Below are 19,821 nucleotides of genomic sequence, written 5' to 3' on the forward strand. Positions count from 1 at the left end.
AAGAAAAAAGAGAAAAGACACAAACAAACAAAAATCAAGGATGAAAGAGGGGAAATTAGGACAGACACTGCAGAAATACAAAGGATCATACAAGAATACTATGAAAAAGTATATAACACCAAATTTAATAACCTAGAAGAAATGGACCAGTACTTAGAAAAATACAACCTTCCTAGACTGAATCAGGAAGAACTGGAAAATCTAAATAGACCGATCAGCAGTATGGAAATTAAAATAATCATCAAAAACCTACCAAAAAGTAAAAGTCCAGGACCAGATGGCTTCACCCGTGAATTCTACCAAACATTCAAAGAAGATTTAATACCTATTCTCAAACTCTTCCAAAAAATCGAAGAGGAGGCAATACTTCCCAACTCCTTTTATGAGGCCAATATCACCCTGATACCCAAACCTGGTAAGGATAACAGAAAAAAAGAAAACTACAGACCAATGTCTCTCATGAACACAGATGCAAAAATCCTAAATAAGATACTAGCGAACCGAATACAGCAACATATGAAAAAGATTATACACCACGATCAAATGGGCTTCATTCCAGGGGCACAGGGGATGGTTCAACAAACGCAAATCAATTAATGTGATACACCACATAAACAAATTAAAAAATAAGAATCATATGATCATATCGATAGATACAGAAAACGAAGAAGTCAAACTGTCACTATTTGCGGATGACGTGAATCTCTATATAGAAAACCCTAAAGACTCCACAAGAACACTACTAGAAACAATAAGCAAATACAGTAAAGTCTCTGGATACAATATCAGTGTCCAAAGGTCCATAGGGTTCCTATACTCTAATAATGAAGTGTCAGAAAAAGAAGTGGAAAAAATAATTCCTTTTGCAATTGCACCAAAAAGAATACAATACCTGAGGAAGAAAAAATGAGGCATCACTCCGCTCGACTTCAAATTATACTACAAAGTGACAGTAATCAAAACAGCATGGTATTGGCAGCAAAACAGACACACGGACCAGTGGAACAGAATCGAGAGTCCAAAAGTAAACTCATATTTATATGGGTAAATAATTTTTGACAAAAAAGCCAAAAACATACAATGGAGAAAGGAAAGTCTCTTCAATAAATGGTGCTGGGAAAACTGGAAAGACACTTGCAAAAGAATGAAACTAGACTATTGTCTATCACCACACACCAAAATTAACTCAAAATGGATTAAGGACCTGATTATAAGACCTAAAACAACAAAATGCATAGAAGGAAACATAGGAACTAAACTCAAGGACCTTGGGCTTAGAGAGGATTTTATGAATTTGACCTCAAAGGCAAGGGAAGTAAAAGCAAAAATAAATGAATGGGACTACATCAAACTAAAAAGTTTCTGTTCAGCAAAAGAAATCATCAACGAGATAAGGAGACAACCATTAGAATGGGAAAATATATTTGCAAGCAATGTGTCCAATAAGGGCCTAATATCCAAAATATATAAAGAACTCATACGACTCAATAACAACAAAACAAACAAACAATCCAGTCAAAAAATGGGCAGAGGACCTGAACAGACACTTCTCCCTAGAGGACATACAAATGGCCAACAAATATTTGAAAAGATGCTCAACATTGCTAGCTATTAGGGAAATGAAAATCAAAACCATATCTCACGCCTGTTAGAATGGCTATCATTAACAGGACAAGTAATAACAAATGTTGAATAGGAACCCTCATACGCTGCTGGTGGGACTGCAGATTTGTACAGCCACTATGGAAAACAGTATGGAGTTTTCTTAAAAAACTAAGAATTGATCTACCATCTGATCCAGCAATCCTTCTGCTGGGTATTTACCCCAAAGACTTGAAAACTCATATCTGAAAAGATATTTGCACACCAATGTTCATAGCAACATCATTCACAGTGGCCAGGACACGGAAGCAACTGAAGTGTCCTATGATAGATGATTGGCTAAAGAAGCTGTGGTACATATATACAATGGAATATTACTCAGCCATAAGAAGAGATGAAATACTGCCATTTGCAACAACATGGATGGACCTCAAGATAATCATGTTAAGTGAAATAAGCCAGACAGAAAAAGTTGAAAATCACATGATATCATTTATATGTAGGATATAAACCTAAAAGCAACAAATGAACAAGACAAACAGACAGAGACTCATGGACATGGACAATGGATTAGTGGTTACCAGAGGGAAGCGGGGTGGGAAGGGGGAAAAAATAAATTATATTGTCCTTAAAATCAATCAACTTCTCTCTCCCAGTTTATTATTGTTTACCATTTGGTGTGTATCCTTCCAGATCTGTGTGTGTATGTGTATGTATATATTTTAGAGAAGAGAAAAATTATAAATTTCAGGCCATAGACTCAGGTGTGTAGAAAATATAAGTTCGTTTTTTATAACCAAATTTATTTTGTATTGTAAGTCCCTTTATGCTAGGTGGTTGTCAATTGAGAGTTGACACACACACCCTCCCCCCTCTGCCCAGCCTTCTCCCAAGATTTCATCAAATTTCAGGGGCTTAGAGGATGTCAAGTTTTTGGAGGTTGGGGGAAAGGGCTGAGGTGGTCCTGGGTCATCCATCCTTTACCCAATTGGTCCCTGGTTATCCATTCAGGTTCTTCAGTCCTCCTGCTCCTCTGGTCCACACCAGGACATTGTTGTGTTTTTCTTATGCTCAGTTTCAAGTCTTCTTGGATTTGACTCTTCAAGCTCCTCTTGGGCATACAGAGAACACGCATAATTTCTCCCGTGTCATGTAGGAAGTAGGACACCGTTTCAGGTGGTCTCAGATTCTCTTAGCCTAGATTTACCACAAACCCATTTATGTTACTGTTCTGTACCGTGTTCCCTTATATTCACAGGCATTTTGTCACTTCTTTAGGTTTTACCTTGAAGCGAGGGTATCAGTTCCCTTTGATCTTAGATTTCCCAAATCTATGTTAGGTTTCCATTATTCTTCCTTTGCAGAGACCAGCTCCTCAAGACCCATATCAGTGTCAAATTCTTTGCTTCCTTTCTTATGCTCCCACTATTCCAAGTCTGTGAACCATTTTTGTAATCTGGGAGTAGGATGACCAACTCTTGTGGTTTTCTGAGTTGCGAGACTTCCTGGAATGTGAGACTTTCATGCTAAAACTGGGAAAGTTTTGGGCAAACAGGCACTCATTCATCAACTTATCCAGGAGTGGGGATGAGTGGTGAGGGAGAAAACAGGCTCGATTGATCAAGAATTCTTCAAAATCTTTTGTTTCTGGAATAAACTTTATACTGTAAATCTTTAAGGGATTGGAACGCACAGCAAAGAATCAATTCCTACTTTTCAGAGTTTCTGTTTGATTACCTCTTTCTGGATTTTTTCATACTTTTCCTTGTTCCTTTAGACTGGCAGCTTCTTTGGGGCACATTGTCCCATTTTGTGTTTTAATGCCTTTTGTGTCACTTTTCTGGCCTCCATCCTCAGGAATTCAGAGACAAGTCCCTCCTTCAATGGAGCAGCTCGGAAGCTGTTTCCCAGGACTCGAACTCTAGCCTGATGTGGAGACCATCAGTTCCTGCATCTCTAGAACAGAGGTGCTATAGCTAGTACATCTTTCTCAGTGGTGCACAAGATGATTGGTGCAGGCAGGGGGTATGGGCAGGCTGGAAGAATATATTTGAACTTGTATTAATATTTATATTTTAGTCTAATGAAAAATAAATTGTTATTAATATCAGTTTATGAACTGTACTAACACCCACACTCAATATCATGTCAGATGGTCACAAAACATATATAATATGTGATGGATTCTGAAGGAAGAATGATAGTTCCACAATGTGAAAGAGGATGACATAGCATTTCTTTTTATTTTTGGCTTATTGCAATTTATGTATACCTGGGTCAGTTACTTATATAGGTTATACTGTCCACATTCGGTCAAAGCAATGACTTAAAATATTGAGGATTATACCAATAATACAAGCACAAGAGTGGTAGGGTCCGGATATCCCCCTACTTTTTTTTTTTTTTCCCAGCCACATTGGTCTCCTTGCTTTTCTTTAAACACACTGACCACATTCCATCTCAGGACCTTTGTCCTGGCTTGTCCCTCTGCCTGACATGCTCTCCCCTCAGTTATTGGCCGGGCTCACTCCTTTACCTTCCTCAAGTCTTTACTCACATTCCCCTATCATTTAAAATTGCAGCATCCACCCCTGTATTTCTCATTCCCTTCATCCTGCTTTATTATTATTATTTTTATGCTAGCACTTATCATCTAACATCTCTTATAATTTATTTACTTATTGTATCTATCATCTGCTCTAGTGTTAGCTTCAAGAGGACAGGGATATTTTATTTGCTGCTGTACTGCCAGTGTTTACAATAGTGACTAGCACATGGCGGACCATACAGATATTGTTGGATAAAGGTAAAAAAGTTGCCCAACCAACACTCTTCCCACTCTCAGTAGAAGCTCTTCCTTAGCCATTGTATCTGAAAACATGCAAAACTGCATTTATTTCTAAGAGTTTCCAGCATGATGCCTCACAAGTGCTCATAGCATGCAAGGTAGTTTGCCAGCTGCGCTGACCACTTAGTGTCTGGGCTGTTTTTCCTCCCCAGTCCTCACTAGTGTGAAACCTCTTGGAGAAGCCTCACTGCTAACTAATATGGTCCTTGGAGAAGAGCAGTATTCTGTCTGTGTCAAGCAGTTCCTGGATTGTTCTCTTCCCCAGACTTGCTTTATAGGAGGAGCAGTCTGAGTGGAAGAGAGGGCTAGAAAATGGGCTTGAGCTATGTCTATAGAGCAAACATTCCACTTTTTACTGAGATGTCTTGTTTATTTGGAGTGGCTGGAAGCTCCCAACGCTTCCAATCCTTAGGTACCAGTTGGTACTGGGGTCTTAATAGTGGGGGGTAAGGCATGGCTATAGTCTTCTGCCATGCCTTGTTGTCTGAGTCTATGAGCCATCTTTGTTTAGAATCTGACAGTTCACTCTTGAATAGATTCATCAGATTATGCAGGGCACAAAACTAGTTTTAAAAAGATTAGGTTCTTTTACATGCTTTTTTCCTTCCCACTTCTTGTCCCTTTCTCACCAAACAGTTTTCTTTCAGTGTAAAACATATCTCCGATGTTTATGAATAATATGTGTGAATGTCCATTTGTACATGTCTGTTTTGAGGGTGGGGGAGGCAGTGGTAAGGGAGAAGAAAAGGTATCTCCATTAGCAACGGCCAGCAAAAGATGACCCATCGTATTAATATTATTCATTTCTAAGTGAAATATGATCTAAAACCTTATAGATATCACACCCAAACTTATCACCACTTCTTGAACTTGCATATTCTACCCTTCTCTATAAGACATATTCCTCTATCCCATCTCTCTTAAAATCCAACTCAGATATCATCTCCTCTGTGAAGCCTTTCCAATTCTCCCAGGAAGAGAAAAAACTAAATAATCATTGACTTGGATGAGTAAAGTTGACTAAGTGAAAGTTTAATGGAGCAATCACATTATTATGTTGGCTTCTCAACATAGGTATGAATAATGTACAGAAATAAAATGCTGTAAGAGGATCAAGTAGCTTTGAAATCACTAGAGAAACAATTGCTGATTGCAGTGGGCTAGTTTAAATCCATTTGAAAAGCTGTAGCATCAATGAAAGTAGGAAATAGTTTCCTTTGCCGATTACCATAAAGATGAACGACTTTACTTATCTACCCAGGAGAAGTGGCATGTTGTAGCTGTGGGAAGAACTCCCAAATTCTGGGTCAACTAGCCTCTAAATCCCTGCTGGGGACAAGAGGCCCCTTTCCTACTTCTAGGAGGTTTTTTTTCCATTTTTTAATCTTTATTATTTTTTTTAATGTTATGGCCTCTCATAATATATACTATGAATCAAGAGAAAGACTTCCATAACATAATTTTTCATAATGACTTGTTTTTGGGGACTTGAACTTACTTCAAGCACTGACCTGTTAAATACAGGTATGTCAATGTTTTGATCATAATAGTAGGTAGTATTTATTGAGTGTTTATTATGTGCTTAGTACTGTTCTAAGTGATTGACGTATATTAAATAATTCAGTGCTAGAGCAACTTCATGAGGTGGGTATTATTGCTGTTGTTGTTGATGATGATGATGATGATGATGGTGATGATGATGATGGTGATGGTGATGATTTACAGATGAGGGACTGAGTACAGAATGGTTAATTAACTTTCTCAAGGCCACTCAGCTATAAGGTAAGAACCTTTGCTCTTCACGCCATGGCAGTTTACTGATTTTCTTTAAGAAAACCGTCAATACTGCTTATCAAGTTTACATTTTACATGATAAATACAGAAAAAACATAGTTACTATAAAAACTATTGAAATGATAAATCCATCCTACACACAATATTCTTAAATTTTATAATGATTACGCTGCTTTTATAGGGCAAGCTAGTGCCAGGAAACAACACAACCACTTCTTATTGTAATTAATGCCTCAATACTTCCCCAAGCCTCTTAAGCATTACATTATTTTGTTTTACATTACATTTATTTGTTGACTTCATTTGCCTGTAATGTAAGTCTTTTAAGGGCAGATTTCTCATCTGCTTTATTTACCTCTGTCTCCCTGATGACTAGAACATAGCATGGAATATAGTAGGTACCGAATAAAGCAGACCCAGTTTTTATTTATTATGTATGATTTATTATATATTTATTATGTTGCCATATACATTATATATTATATATTTTTCTTTAGGATATATTATAAATATATAAATTGTATGTTAAATATATAGTAAGTACATTTTTACATGTCAATATCATATATACATGTATGTAAATATATACAATTGTTATAAACAAATTAATACAAATACAGCCCACTGTTTATTGAATCAAATGCTTATTTTTTGGACTTATTTTTCACTGCCTTTTGTCTGTTAACAATGTTGTAGTTCTTATTTTGTGTGTAGCATTGCATTATTAAAACTCCTTAGAAAATGAAAACATGGTCAACAACTCAAGTGACATTTAGTAAACCGCGACAGTTGTGTTTTAATAAATACATCCATGTGGCGTTGATGAACACCCGTCTTCACCTTCTGTTCCAACCCCAGAAAACACGGTAGTCTCAGAATGTCCCTCGTCATGCTTCCTTTTCCATCTTTCACTTGTTGAATTTTTGTTTTAGCTCTGGACCTTGCTTGAATGTTAGTCTCCATGAAGGCTTCTCACACACACCTCCCTGGAAGAATACTTTACTTGTCCCTCTGGGATCTCAGAGCACTCTGTAATTACTTGTTTATGTGTCTGTATCCCTGACTAGACTTTGCTCTCCTTGGGGAAGAGATTATGCCTTGAAGCATTTTTGTATCCCTGGTACCTGACACATAGTAGCTCTTCAGTAAATGTTGCATGAATGCGTGACCTTAATGAAGTACTGTGAGGAGAAGTCAGACAACCTAGAGAGTAAGTAGAATAGATGAAGGTAACATTTTTATTATGATATCCTATAATTGCATTACACTTTAAGTGGTGGGATACTGAACTTAAACCATCCTTGAAATATTTTTAAAAGTTTGCAGGCAGATGAATTAGCCATAATTCCACCTCACCCTCCCCCACCCCCAAATTACACATTAAAGTCTGTTAATTGAAGCAAAAAATGAGAATGCTGTACGTATTGGGCCAATGGAAGCCCTTCTCAGTGTTGATAGTACACAAGTAAATTTATTCTGTATGATTAGTAGAACACATCAGCAATGAATTATAAATTTTCCCTTGCAAAGGCAGCGCTTTCTTGCTCATTTGTATATAGGCAAAAGCCACATTCAGCATAGAAAACGAGATAAAAATAACTGCATGTATTTATAAGCATCTACAATTACAAACCAGTACGTTCCCCTTTTGAGAAAATAGTATAAAATTCAAGTGTGGGTGGTGTTTTGATTATGGAGATCTGTCATCTGCTTTCAGATACATTTAAAGAAAAGCACTGGCTAATTAAATTTATTATCCATCTTCTTCTTTCGAAGGAAAGCCTATGCAAATGATCTGAGGCAGATCATGTTCATAAGGAAAATGTACCATACTCTGAACTGGCCCCAAATTACAGCTTCTTCTAGTAGCAAGAAGTATAGGTGAATTGAGGAGGAAAGTGTTTTGGCATAATTTTTCATAAAAGTATGTATTCTTCAGTGTTCTTTCCTTTAGCAAAGTTAGGAATCTTCAATGGTTTTAAACGGAATAAGAGTCACATGGCTTTGGCTGCAAAAAGAAACCCCAGTTCTCATCTCTGTAACACTGCATAGTAATGAGAAATTCACCAGCTATTTCTCCATGTATTTTCCTGGAGTTAAACAGTTATGCACATCTGGTTTGGAAATTGAGAGTTCTCTCTCTTTGAGGTTAACTGCAAGAGTGAAATAAGAAAGGTAAATCAGCCATCTGCTGAAGAGCTCACTAACCAGGCTACAGGGAGTGAGCAGCATTTACTTCTCAAGGAATCTAGATTTCAATGTTTTCAAAGTAACCTGTTTGTCTTCCTGATGCTACCTCTTCCTCTAGAGCCTGGCTAATGATCTACTAAACATATGGCTGGATCTACTTTCTTTATCTACTTTCATTGCAATTTAGACTTCTGGAGGGCAAGGCCATGCACGTGTGTGTGTGTGCATGTGTGTGTGTGTGTGTGTGTGTGTGTGTGCGTGCGCGTGTGCGCGCAGAGCATACCTGAAGTACTTTTATGTTCAATCTTGGGCAATATTACAGATGATGACTCTGGATTGGTCTTGAACAATTTCATTGAACAATGTTAATTCCCTCCTATACTCAAATTATTGTTTGTGTCTTTTTTGGGGGGAGGGGAGAGCCTACTGATAATACGAATAATAGTTTTTTCATTGTAATCCTGAACAAGCTTTCACTGTAATTTGTTCCAGATCATACATATGTTTCTTCTACAATCCATGCTTCTAATCCAGCCATTGGACAATCAGTTTTGAGCTTATTCTTTGCCCTGGGCCCATGGAAATATAAACCCTCTCTACAGAAGAATGGGCGTCAGAGAGCCAGGCGCAGCTCAGGGACAATCAGGGACAACCTGGGAGCAACTGTCATCTTCTGAATTTGCTATCTTCGGGGCAACCTTAAACTTTAACTTTGCCTTACCAGTTTCTTCCTCTATAAAATGAAAATACCTCTCCTCCTTCTAACAGGATTATTATGATGTACAAATGAGATAAATGCATGTAAAAGAATTTTATAAATAATAAAGCATGATAGAATAATTAGTTTTGTTACTACTAATAATTGTATTTAGGTTTCAGTATTAGTTTGAAAACTTCTTTCCTGAGAGACCAGCATTTCTGCATTTGCTGCTTATAAATTTAATCAATTAGTTACGGATCTCTTCCAACCAGTTGGCCTTTCTCCTTCCTGCCACATTGGCAAGTTTCTTTGCCTTGCACTTACAAGATTGTACAGTCAAAATTCTGATTAAGCACACATGGAGTTTAGAATTAATGCTCATATTTATTCATCATGCCATCTGAAATCACATTTTTTTGGTAGATAGGGAAATTTTGGTGTGCATGTATGTGGTGGTGGAGTAGCTCTATACTTTAAAACCCTCTTAAATTCTCCTTTGTGTAAGAATTAAGACAATCATGGAAATTCCAATCTCCTTGGTTGTGACCAGTCCAGGAGCACAGGTGAAGCCAGTCATCACACACATCATTCCATTGCTGGCTGTGGGTACCTGACCTAAATTGGCTCTGATGGATTAAAAAGACAATTTTTTATTCCATGGTTGCAGGACAGTTTTTTCTCTCTCTCATTTTTTTTTCTTTTTTCTTTTTTTGCTAAATGTAACCAAGAAAGCATATTGCCCCATTGTTGCTGGTTGCCCTAGCGGTTGCCTGGGACAATGACAATATGATGCTGAGGGCAGAGCTAAATAAATACCAGAGAAATAGAGCCAGAGCCCTGTGCCAGGAGTTTGGATAACAGGAAGTAATATTTTCCATATTGTTTAAAGAATTTGAGTCAATTTTCTGTATCTTTTAGCCCAAAGCATTGTAACTAATCTAGCCTTCAGTAAATATTTGTTAAGTAATTTGTTAAATAAATGAATGTAAAAGCGAATGAGAAGAAAGCCAGGGAGGAGCGTGGAGGAGTAGGTCAGTGGAGAAGTGCGATGCCTTGGGCCTGGTGTGAGTTCCTGGCCCAGGGCCTTGGCCAAGATGCTGTTGTGCACGTGGCCCTGAGGCAGACACTGCAGGCCATCTGAGCATCCAGGAGCTGTGCTGGACGAGAGTGCTTGCCAGGAGTCCACATGCGTGTGAACTGAATGCTGGCTGTGCCCCAGGCTCCCTCCTGGGTTCAGTCTGCTGGAGCACAAAGTTCACTTTTATTTGTTTGTTAATTTACTAGACTTGCAAATTCTGTGAGATCAAGTACTTTGTCTACTTTGTTCACTGCTGAATCCCCTCAGTGTCTAGAACAGTGTCTAGGTAGGTACTTGGTACATAGTTTTAATTTTTTTAATAAGAGCTTTATTGAGATATAACTCATGTACCATATAATTTACCCCTTTAAAGTATTACAATTTAGAGGTTTTTCGTATATTCACAGAGTTATGCGACTATCACCACTATCTAATTTCAGAACATTTTCATCACAACATCAAGAAACTCATTAGCAGTCATTCCTCATTCGCCTCTTCCACCAGCTCTTGGAAACTACGAATCTTTTTTAGAAAAGGCGTATCCTTATCTCTGAAGACAAAAGGACACCAAGAAGAATCCTAAAAAACAGACTTTTCTCAGTTTCCCCTTTCTCAGTTTACTACACTTATCTACCACTCTTTAGCCTATCATATTCCTCCACGACTATCCACTCACTCTTCATCAAACCCAGCATAAAAGTATTCAGGTCTGTTTTTTGGGGTCTTCATTTCCTTAATAAGACTTTTGTGCCATGTAAAAGTTACATTAAGTAAATTGTATACTTTTCTCCTGTTAATCTAATTTTGTCAGTTTAATTTTCAGACCTAGCCAGTGACCAACCCTAAAAGGGTTGAGGAAAACTTTTCCCTCCCCTATCAAGACTGAATTAAAAATAATTTTTGAGATACAATCCACATACCTTAAAATTCACCCTTTCAGTGGATTTAGTGTATTCACAAAGTTGTGCAATCATCAGTGTTGTCTAATATTTTCATCACCACCAAATGAAATGTCATACACTTTAGCAGTTATCTCTCATTCCCCTTTCTAGCCCCTGTCAACCATTAGTCTACTTTCTGTTTCTGTGGATTTATCTATTTCTTAACATTCTTTATAAATGGAACCATGATAGATGGCCTTTTGTGACTGGCTTCTTTCACTTAGCATGATGTTTTTAAGGTCCATTCATATTGTAATGTGTACCAGTACTTCATTCCTTTTTTATGGCTGAATAATATTCCACTGTCTGGATATACCGCCTTTTGCTTATCTACTCATCAGTTGATAGACATTTGAGTTATTTCAATTTGGGGCTATGATGAGTAATGCTGTTATGAACATTTATCTATAGGTTTTTGTGTGGACAAGTTTTTAATCCTCTTGAGTACATATCTAAGAGTGGAATTGCTGGATCATATGGTAACTCTTTGCTTAACTTTTTGAGGAACTTCCAGACTGTTTTCCAAAGTGGTTGCACTATTTTACATTCCCATAAGCAGTGTGTGATGGCTCCAGTTTCTCCACATCCTCACCAGTACTTCTTATTATCTGTCTTTTTAATTTTAGCTATTCTAGTGAATGTGAAGTGGTATTTTATTGTAGTTTTTTGATACCTATTTTTTAAAGTGCCAATAAATCTGTATCAAGAACCTCATTTGACATATGTCATGAGGTTTTTCTCTGCCACTCTCTGCTTACCCTAGGGTGTCTCCCTAAGCACTACCAAAACAATGGGAAGATCAGGGTAATCCCTGGTTATCTAGTAGGCTGGTGGGGAGTTTGGCCTCAGTACAGAAGTTTTTTCCAAGCTGTAATTGTGAAGAACAGACAACATCAGTACACAAAGACAGTGCATTTCCCAACCGGTGTCTTGCTATACGTGCAAGAGCAGCACAAAACAGACAGAAAGGCTGGAAAAATTAAGAGCAGAGTATAAGAGAGTATTGCCTGGATCTCACAAAAGACCAGAAGGAGGTGAGGTTCTCTGAATGAAGTGAAGGCAGAGGTAGGGAGTAATGATAGAGCTAAAGGTACCAAGTCTCTCCTTTACCTCTACCATTCCCAGGAAACAGCCCTTGGTGGGGTTCTTTGCGGGGGTATTCTTGACATTTGGTTGGGAAATTATTGCTTAGGTGGAACTGTCCTGTGGTAGAGCAGGGGTTTTATTGCCCCATGTCTATTCCCATTACATGCCAGTGTACAGCCTCACATGCAGCATCATATCCTTCCAGTCATTGTGGCAACCAAAACTGTTCCCATCCAATTTCCAAAGACCCTCCAGGGTGGTGGTAAGTTCCTTCCCTTGGCTATTAGAGGAACTAAAAACACGAAAGTAGAATTTTATATAATGTGCATCTGTTGGAGCATGTAAGTTGTTGGCATCCTAGAATGGTAAGTTAAATAGTTACTTTATCAACTTATGAAAATACTAACTGGAAATCTGATGTCCCAGACACAAAGAAGCCCCAGGTGGTAACTGGGATCCCTGAGCTAACTAAAATCATGCCTGATTTCACTAAGGTTAACTAAAACATTCTGCTTCTGCTTTGGGCAGGAATTCTGTTAATATGTGTAGTCATTTATTTTATGCTAATCAGAAACTGTAATTGAACGTTCAATATACGATTAATAAAAATAGAATATGAATTAAATACTACTTAGTAACTACAGTTTATTTGGTAGAAAATGTCTTTAGTAACATGGGCTTCAGAGAGTAGTTGAGATAGAATAAGTGATTAAAAAGGTCTTGGCTGAGGCAATATTGCGTGATGTTAAGAGCACAGCTTGTGTTGGAATTCCATCTCTACCATTTCCTAACTGTGTTAAACTTTGGACAAGTTACTTAATCTCTCTACTACTCATCCATCCATATCTATTTAAAACTAAGGAAACCTTTTTTGCCCATTAGTGGTGTTATGAGGATTCAGTCAGTTATATAAATGCTTAAAACGGAGACTGTGACGTAGTGAATGCCATGTAATTGCAGCCAAGATTATTATTCCTGGCTAAACCACTGTGGCATGGTCCTCATTTTAGAAATGAAGACCCAGAGTGATTTTAAGACTTCTTCAAATTACAGCCAAACTCAACTTCAACCCAGAACACGCATCTTGACTCTCCCACCCACATGCTACTCCATTTTGTCTGTATTTGAATAAGAAGCCAGTGAAATACAGAAGTTTCTGGACATACCCTTCCCTGCCCCCCATCACAGTTTCTGTACTCTTTCAGAAAGAAGGATTATGGCAAAGAAAAATGTATTCATTAAGACTTTAAGTATAATCCTGCTCTTCCTTTTGGTTTAACTAAATCGAGACTGTCAGAGCTCTCATGCATCCAGGTTTGTGGATGAGTCAGCAGGCTCTGCCTCACTGGTTCTGAGGAGGAAAGGACTTTGGTCAAAGAATGTGAGATCTGTGTCCAGGTAGAGCTAAATTTTTGCTGTTATTGCTGTGCTCCTATAATAGAAATAATAATGATGGCAAATGATTTAGATGAATTTCTGTTGGGTTTTCATCAATTACTTAGCTAGGTAAAGCTATGTTGCAAAGAGAGTAAGTTTGGAATTTAGCCCACCCTCCAATAATCTTGATGAAAAGAGAACTTGACATTGTGCTTCAAATAATGAGCCAAAATGAAGATGGTTCTTTGGGAGAGGCTTAAGACAGCGAAGAATGTGCAGACACTTCTTTTTTGAGAACACTATACTTCATTAGAAGCCAGAGGCTAGATCAGATCAGGGACTTTGAACTTTTTGTGCTCGTGATCCAAAGCAAGAATACACTTACATCATAACCTTGTGTATACACACACTCACATGTACACATTCACAGTGAATTTTCATAAAATAATTTTTACAATAAAATGCATTCTGATACTTTTCTATTTTATTTTATTTCATTTAAAAAATATTGGTTGTAATCCACTAAATTGATCTTAAAATCTACTTATCATTTGTGACTTGCAGTTTGAAAACACCATATTAAGTGGATCTTGGGGTACCTTCCTTAGTTCTGACACTGCAATAACCTTTAATAACAAAAATATTAAGAATATAGCTTTGACAGTCTCTGCCCCCTACCCTTTATCTTACAGTGTTGAAGGGCCATGTGTTTAGGGATATTCTTATGGGGAAAACATTTGCTCTTCACATATTCTTCACTTCATTCTAGAGGTTATTCTGTTCTTAAATTGAAAGAAAGCACTTGTATAGCCTGAAGTAAACCTTAAGTGCATACTGCGTCTGTTTATTAATGACTCATTAGAAATAAACGTTAGGTAATTTTTTGAGAGAACTTAATTCTAGTGTCTACTATATAATTTCCACTACATACAGATTCATTATTTAAAAAAAATATATTAAGTATTTAAAGTGAAGGAAGCAAGTTACAAAGCAGTCTTTAGCTTATGCTATTATTTGTATTTTATAAAACTATGTACTCGTGTTTATGTAGAGGGTGTTTTGGTTTTTTGTTTTTGTTTTCAGAAGAAACTGGTTACTGTTTTAGGAGAGGAAAACTGGGGCACTGGGGATTCTTTTTGGGAAGGAGACTTACTTGTTGCTGTGTACATTCTTGTACAGTTCTGGAGAAAAAATGCCATATTAACTTTTAGAAAGTGTTAGTGCATGTAGTGAACACTTCTGTAAAAGAAATGGATTGGAATAGAATGCTCTCTAGATTCCTTTCATTCCAAAAGTCTAGGATTTTAAACTTTTATTGTGTGTTCATATATCCATTTTCAGCAAAATCAGGTAGAACAAAACCAGTCCCTGCTCTTGAGGAATTTATATTCTCAAAAGGTTGGACATTAATGTATGTATGCCAAAGACAGTGTGAGAAATATATAGTCATTTATAGAAAAGCTTGGCTATCTTTTGTAGATTAAGTTATTCTAGACTGTCTTTAAAAAATAACAGCTATTTTAAACAACAAAAATTAAAAACTTATTCTAGATGGCAGTTTATCTAAAATGTATTATTTTCTTTTCTGCTTCACCAAGAAATTATGTGAATACAATGGACCTATCATTATGAACTGCACTTACTAACTAGACAGTGGCATGTCACAGTAGTATCATCGAAGTCATCTGAGACACATTGGGCTGTATGTCCTAAATTTAGAGACTTCACTGGCAATATTTTTTAGTAGTTTTGTTTTTCTGGATTCCTGTGTAGGTTACATTGTTGACACCTCTCAGAATGTGGACCTGGAGGAAGAAGCTCTATGCTCCTTTTCAAATTTATAGGCCTAATATATTAGATTTCGAAAACAACTAATGACATTTTCTAGAACTGTGTAAGTGTTAACGGTCCCTGAGTTTGGGCCTCACTTTTGAATAGCATACGTGCATTTTCATCAATGGACTTTATAATATCTACTTCAGTTGCTCAGAGCTCTTATTTTTATTAGTTCTGGGCTCTTAGTAGGTATGAATGTCTAATAGCTTATAATATGACCTAAAAAACATCTAAAAAATGTACATGAATGGCAAGAAATGGTATGAAGAACTCTATTAAAAGTGAAAAGCCCAAATATGAGGAAGTTTAAATAAATAGTCAAGGACTATTTAAATATTAGGAATTCTGTCAAAAAATATGCAAATCACATTGGTGAAATTTAATAAAATAGACATGTGTAACACAAGGAAAAAAGGAAAAAAAGAAATATACAAATCAATGATTAGAGTATATATTGAAAAAAAGTTATAATTTCTTCTTATTTAAGGAAAGATTAAAGATTACTAGAAGCCGGAAAGAATAAAATTCTTGTCCACATAATATAAATTGCTAAAAAAAAAATTGGGACAACTAGCTATATTTTTTCTCTTTTCTTTGAAAATATTAAATTCATATTATACATTTGTATCACTTTTTTCATTTGTTCCTCATAATCTTATCAAGGCTATCAGTGTAACAGCTACAGACCCAGAGTGCCTCTGGATTACTCAACTTCAGGGGTGCCATTCACTGTGTGCTGCAAACGAGGGGCTCCAATCGCAGAAAATACAGTGTGAATAATGTTCCCTGAAGATGGGACACATGGCCATTGACAGTCCAGCACAAACCTTTCTTCTTCCATGAAACTGGCCAGTTTTGTGGCAGTGTGGAGATAAAGTCGGCGAGTTTAGTCCTAAAGCAAACCCTGGGAATGGAATTGGTAGGAGAGGAACATTAAGAACAGCCACGGGGTTAATGTTCTGTCAGTTGGAGGAGATGCCACCTAAAGACCAGGGACACCACCAGAGCTGTCAGAATATAATACCACTGCTACACCTTTTTTCGAGTTATATCTGGTACTCCTGTGAGCTCCCCTGAATGTGCATTTGACACAACCAAAATGCATCACATGGAGTAATAACATCCTCTGAGAGAGGGATGCTCAAAAATTTAACCAAAACAAACTTCAAACTAAACTTAATGAAACTATAAAATAAAACTAACCCACACAACCCAAATCCCCATGGAGCAAGGTCAACTTTTGCAGACTTTTATCCATGAATGAGAGAGAGGCCAGTGATGGGAACACAGCAGGACATTTACATAATATTCAGACTTGAGCAAAACATTTAATTTGGCATGTTGTACAATTTTCCTGGATGCATTAGTTCTGTGCAACCTTGATAATACCACAGCCACACAGACTTAAGATGACTGATAGGCCACCTGTAAAAGGTAACAACAGTGGCATTGTGTGAAGTTCTGAGGGCTTGTCTCTTAGTAGGTCACCATAGTTTGTGCTTTGTGTATTTATTAATAATATGAAAGAAGGAATGAACAGAATGCCAATGACAGTTGCTGAAAAGACTAAATTGGGAGGTGTTACAAGCTTTGATAAATGGCCAGGATATGAACAGCAGTTTGGTTCAAAAAGACCAAAACAAGTCAGAAATATGGGGAAAAAAAAATGTAATTGCTTTCAGGAAGATACAAACATATCTGGCAAAAATTGTATGACAAGCATTCACTGGAGAAGAAAAGAAAATCTGGAGAAACAGATCGCTAGTAGCAACCTAAAAAGGAGGAAGGAGTAGGAGAAATGTGGACAAGTTTATAGTGAACATTAAAACAAAGAGAGAGCAGGACTGTTTGAGGCAGCGTTGTAGCACCAGAGGAAGAGAGGTTGTGATCTCTCATCCAAGTACAGCTGATGTTATTCTGAGACACTGTATTCCATTTTGAGCACACAAACAAACAAACGATGTTGGTAGTCTTGGAAAAAATCCAGAGATAAGTAATAAAAATGATTAGTGGAAGAGAGGCATTGATTTATGAAAGAAGATTCTTGGAGTATATCATGGGTTAAGTGATGGCCAAAAAGGCAATATAATGCAGTCTGGAAATGATGACAATATTTTTCATATTTAGGTGTGATGTAAAGGAAAATACAGATATAAGAATAAAATAGGGTAGAATTAATTAACAAGAAGAGAAACATAAGAGTGAGTTTTAAACAGTGCTTATTGAATTAATGCTAAGACCATTATCTATTTGATAGAGAACTGCTCAATTATAAATTATTTTTTAAGGTAAATGCTAAATCCACTGTCAGTTATGACATTTATAACCAGAAAGACCACTGAAGGAAATAATACCATCCTGGTATTATTCTAATTTTGCTGTTTCTCTTCTATGACTTATAAGCAAACAAGCTTGCTTTTAACAGAATTCTAAAAGTGATCATTTTTTCGGTTTAATAAGGGGAAATAGCAAGAAAAAAGTCTTTTATTCCTATCTTAAGCAAAACTGAAGTATCATTTTCTATACTCACATTTTATTCACGGGCCTTGCCCCAACCAGAAATAAAGTGAAAATGAAAAAGAAGTCAGAGTATTTATAAAGTTTTAAAATACATCTGCCTTCATTTGAGTGGACAGTTAAAAAAAACACACACTTATTGGGATTTCCTCTGTCATTGATTGAAAAGACAAATGTTTTTATATCCTACATGAGTGGTCATTTTAATATGATCTTTTAAGACTTAGAATGCAAGATGACCCAATTTTGTTCCCACTTTTCTCTTTCCCATATTAGAGGTAGGTATTATTTTTTAAGGAAAATAAGACATTTAGTATACAATCAAGTACAGAAAAAGATAATTACCCGGCCCAAGGGTCTCCAGTCTAATATGAAATGATTAGGGAAAATGAGGCCCATTTCGGAATAATTATAAGTGGCACTTAACATATTACTGGCAAAGTTGGAGAATTTGGCCGGAATCTTAAGTTCTGGTTATATTGTCAAATGTATACTAGAGTAAACTCTTAAGTGTTAAGGAGAATGAAGCTACTTAATGGCAAGATATATATATTTATATGTTCTATGGTTTAACTTGAGCTTATACTTGAACATCAGGTCTGACTCTTTGTTGGCATATCTGTAATGCAATCATAACAAATTACAGTGATCCTGTATTTCATCATGTCAGGCTACTGAAGTAGGTAGTGGTTACCAGCACACAGTTGGCACTCAATAGATAATTGTTGAATGAATGAGTGAGTGGAGGAAATGACTGGACCAAGTGAAGGAAGGACATGGTTTAATAGTTGACCCTATAAAGCTCTGTGTGTCAAATCTTTTTATAAACAGCTCATTTCCACAAGATTCATCAAATGTGGCCATTGTCCCCTCCCCTTTCCATGTTTTTCTCTCATTCTTTCAAGTTATATGTTACTATTTTCAATATCAATGTCACTAGGAATTTACAGAGCACCTGTTCAGTGCAAAGTCCTGGGCAAAGTGATGGGGACACAAGATAAGACCATATTTTTTCTAAAGGAGTTTACAGTATGGTTGAGAAGACAATAAGTGAAAAAATTATATATGTAGTATAACAATATATAATATATAAATATCTTATATGTCTAAATGTTATATATAATATACATTATACATGGTAATATAAAATATTAATGTATAATATAGTTATATATATATATAACAAAACTATATAATGAAAATTATTATAATTCACTGAGGTGAATGTCATAGCAGGTGTTTGTGTCAGGAGCCAGGGAAGCACCTAGAAGAGAATGTTTAACCCCTAGGTGTAACAGAAGTGTCATCAAAGTGCTGGGACTTCTTTTCCCTTCTAAGGATTTCTCTTAATCTTCACTTTAACCTCAGTATTTATGTATATATCTTTAGAAGATAGGATGATTTCCCCCAAACCTCATACCTTTCTGCCTTCTACATTTCACAACACACGAGGACATCCTTTTTACAGGAAAGTTTGGCCTTTAATGTTCTTACAATTACTTGCCTGTAAAAACAAAAAGCCTTGCTTAAAATTCATTTTTGATTTCTTTATGCAATGTTAACTTATTTGTGTTGATCTATTTCTATCGCCTCCTCAAGCAATTATTTAAAATGAAATCAATTTGCAAGAATGCTAGATTTCACATGTCAAATAAAAAGACCCACTAAAAATTGTTTATTCTCAGCAGGATAGTAGCACATGAAATTGCTAGTTTGCAAAATTCATTTTAGTTTATTATTTTTATAAGCATATTTTGTTGTCAGTAGTAAAAGGTGTACTGGATAAAAGTACAATACAGGCTGTAGTCTGTAATATCTGAAAAAGAAATCTACTTAGCAACTTATTAGGTGT

The sequence above is a fragment of the Pteropus medius genome, unplaced genomic scaffold (genome assembly GCF_902729225.1).
Source record: "Pteropus medius unplaced genomic scaffold, Ma_sr-lr_union100, whole genome shotgun sequence".
Classification (NCBI taxonomy): Eukaryota; Metazoa; Chordata; class Mammalia; order Chiroptera; family Pteropodidae; genus Pteropus; species Pteropus medius.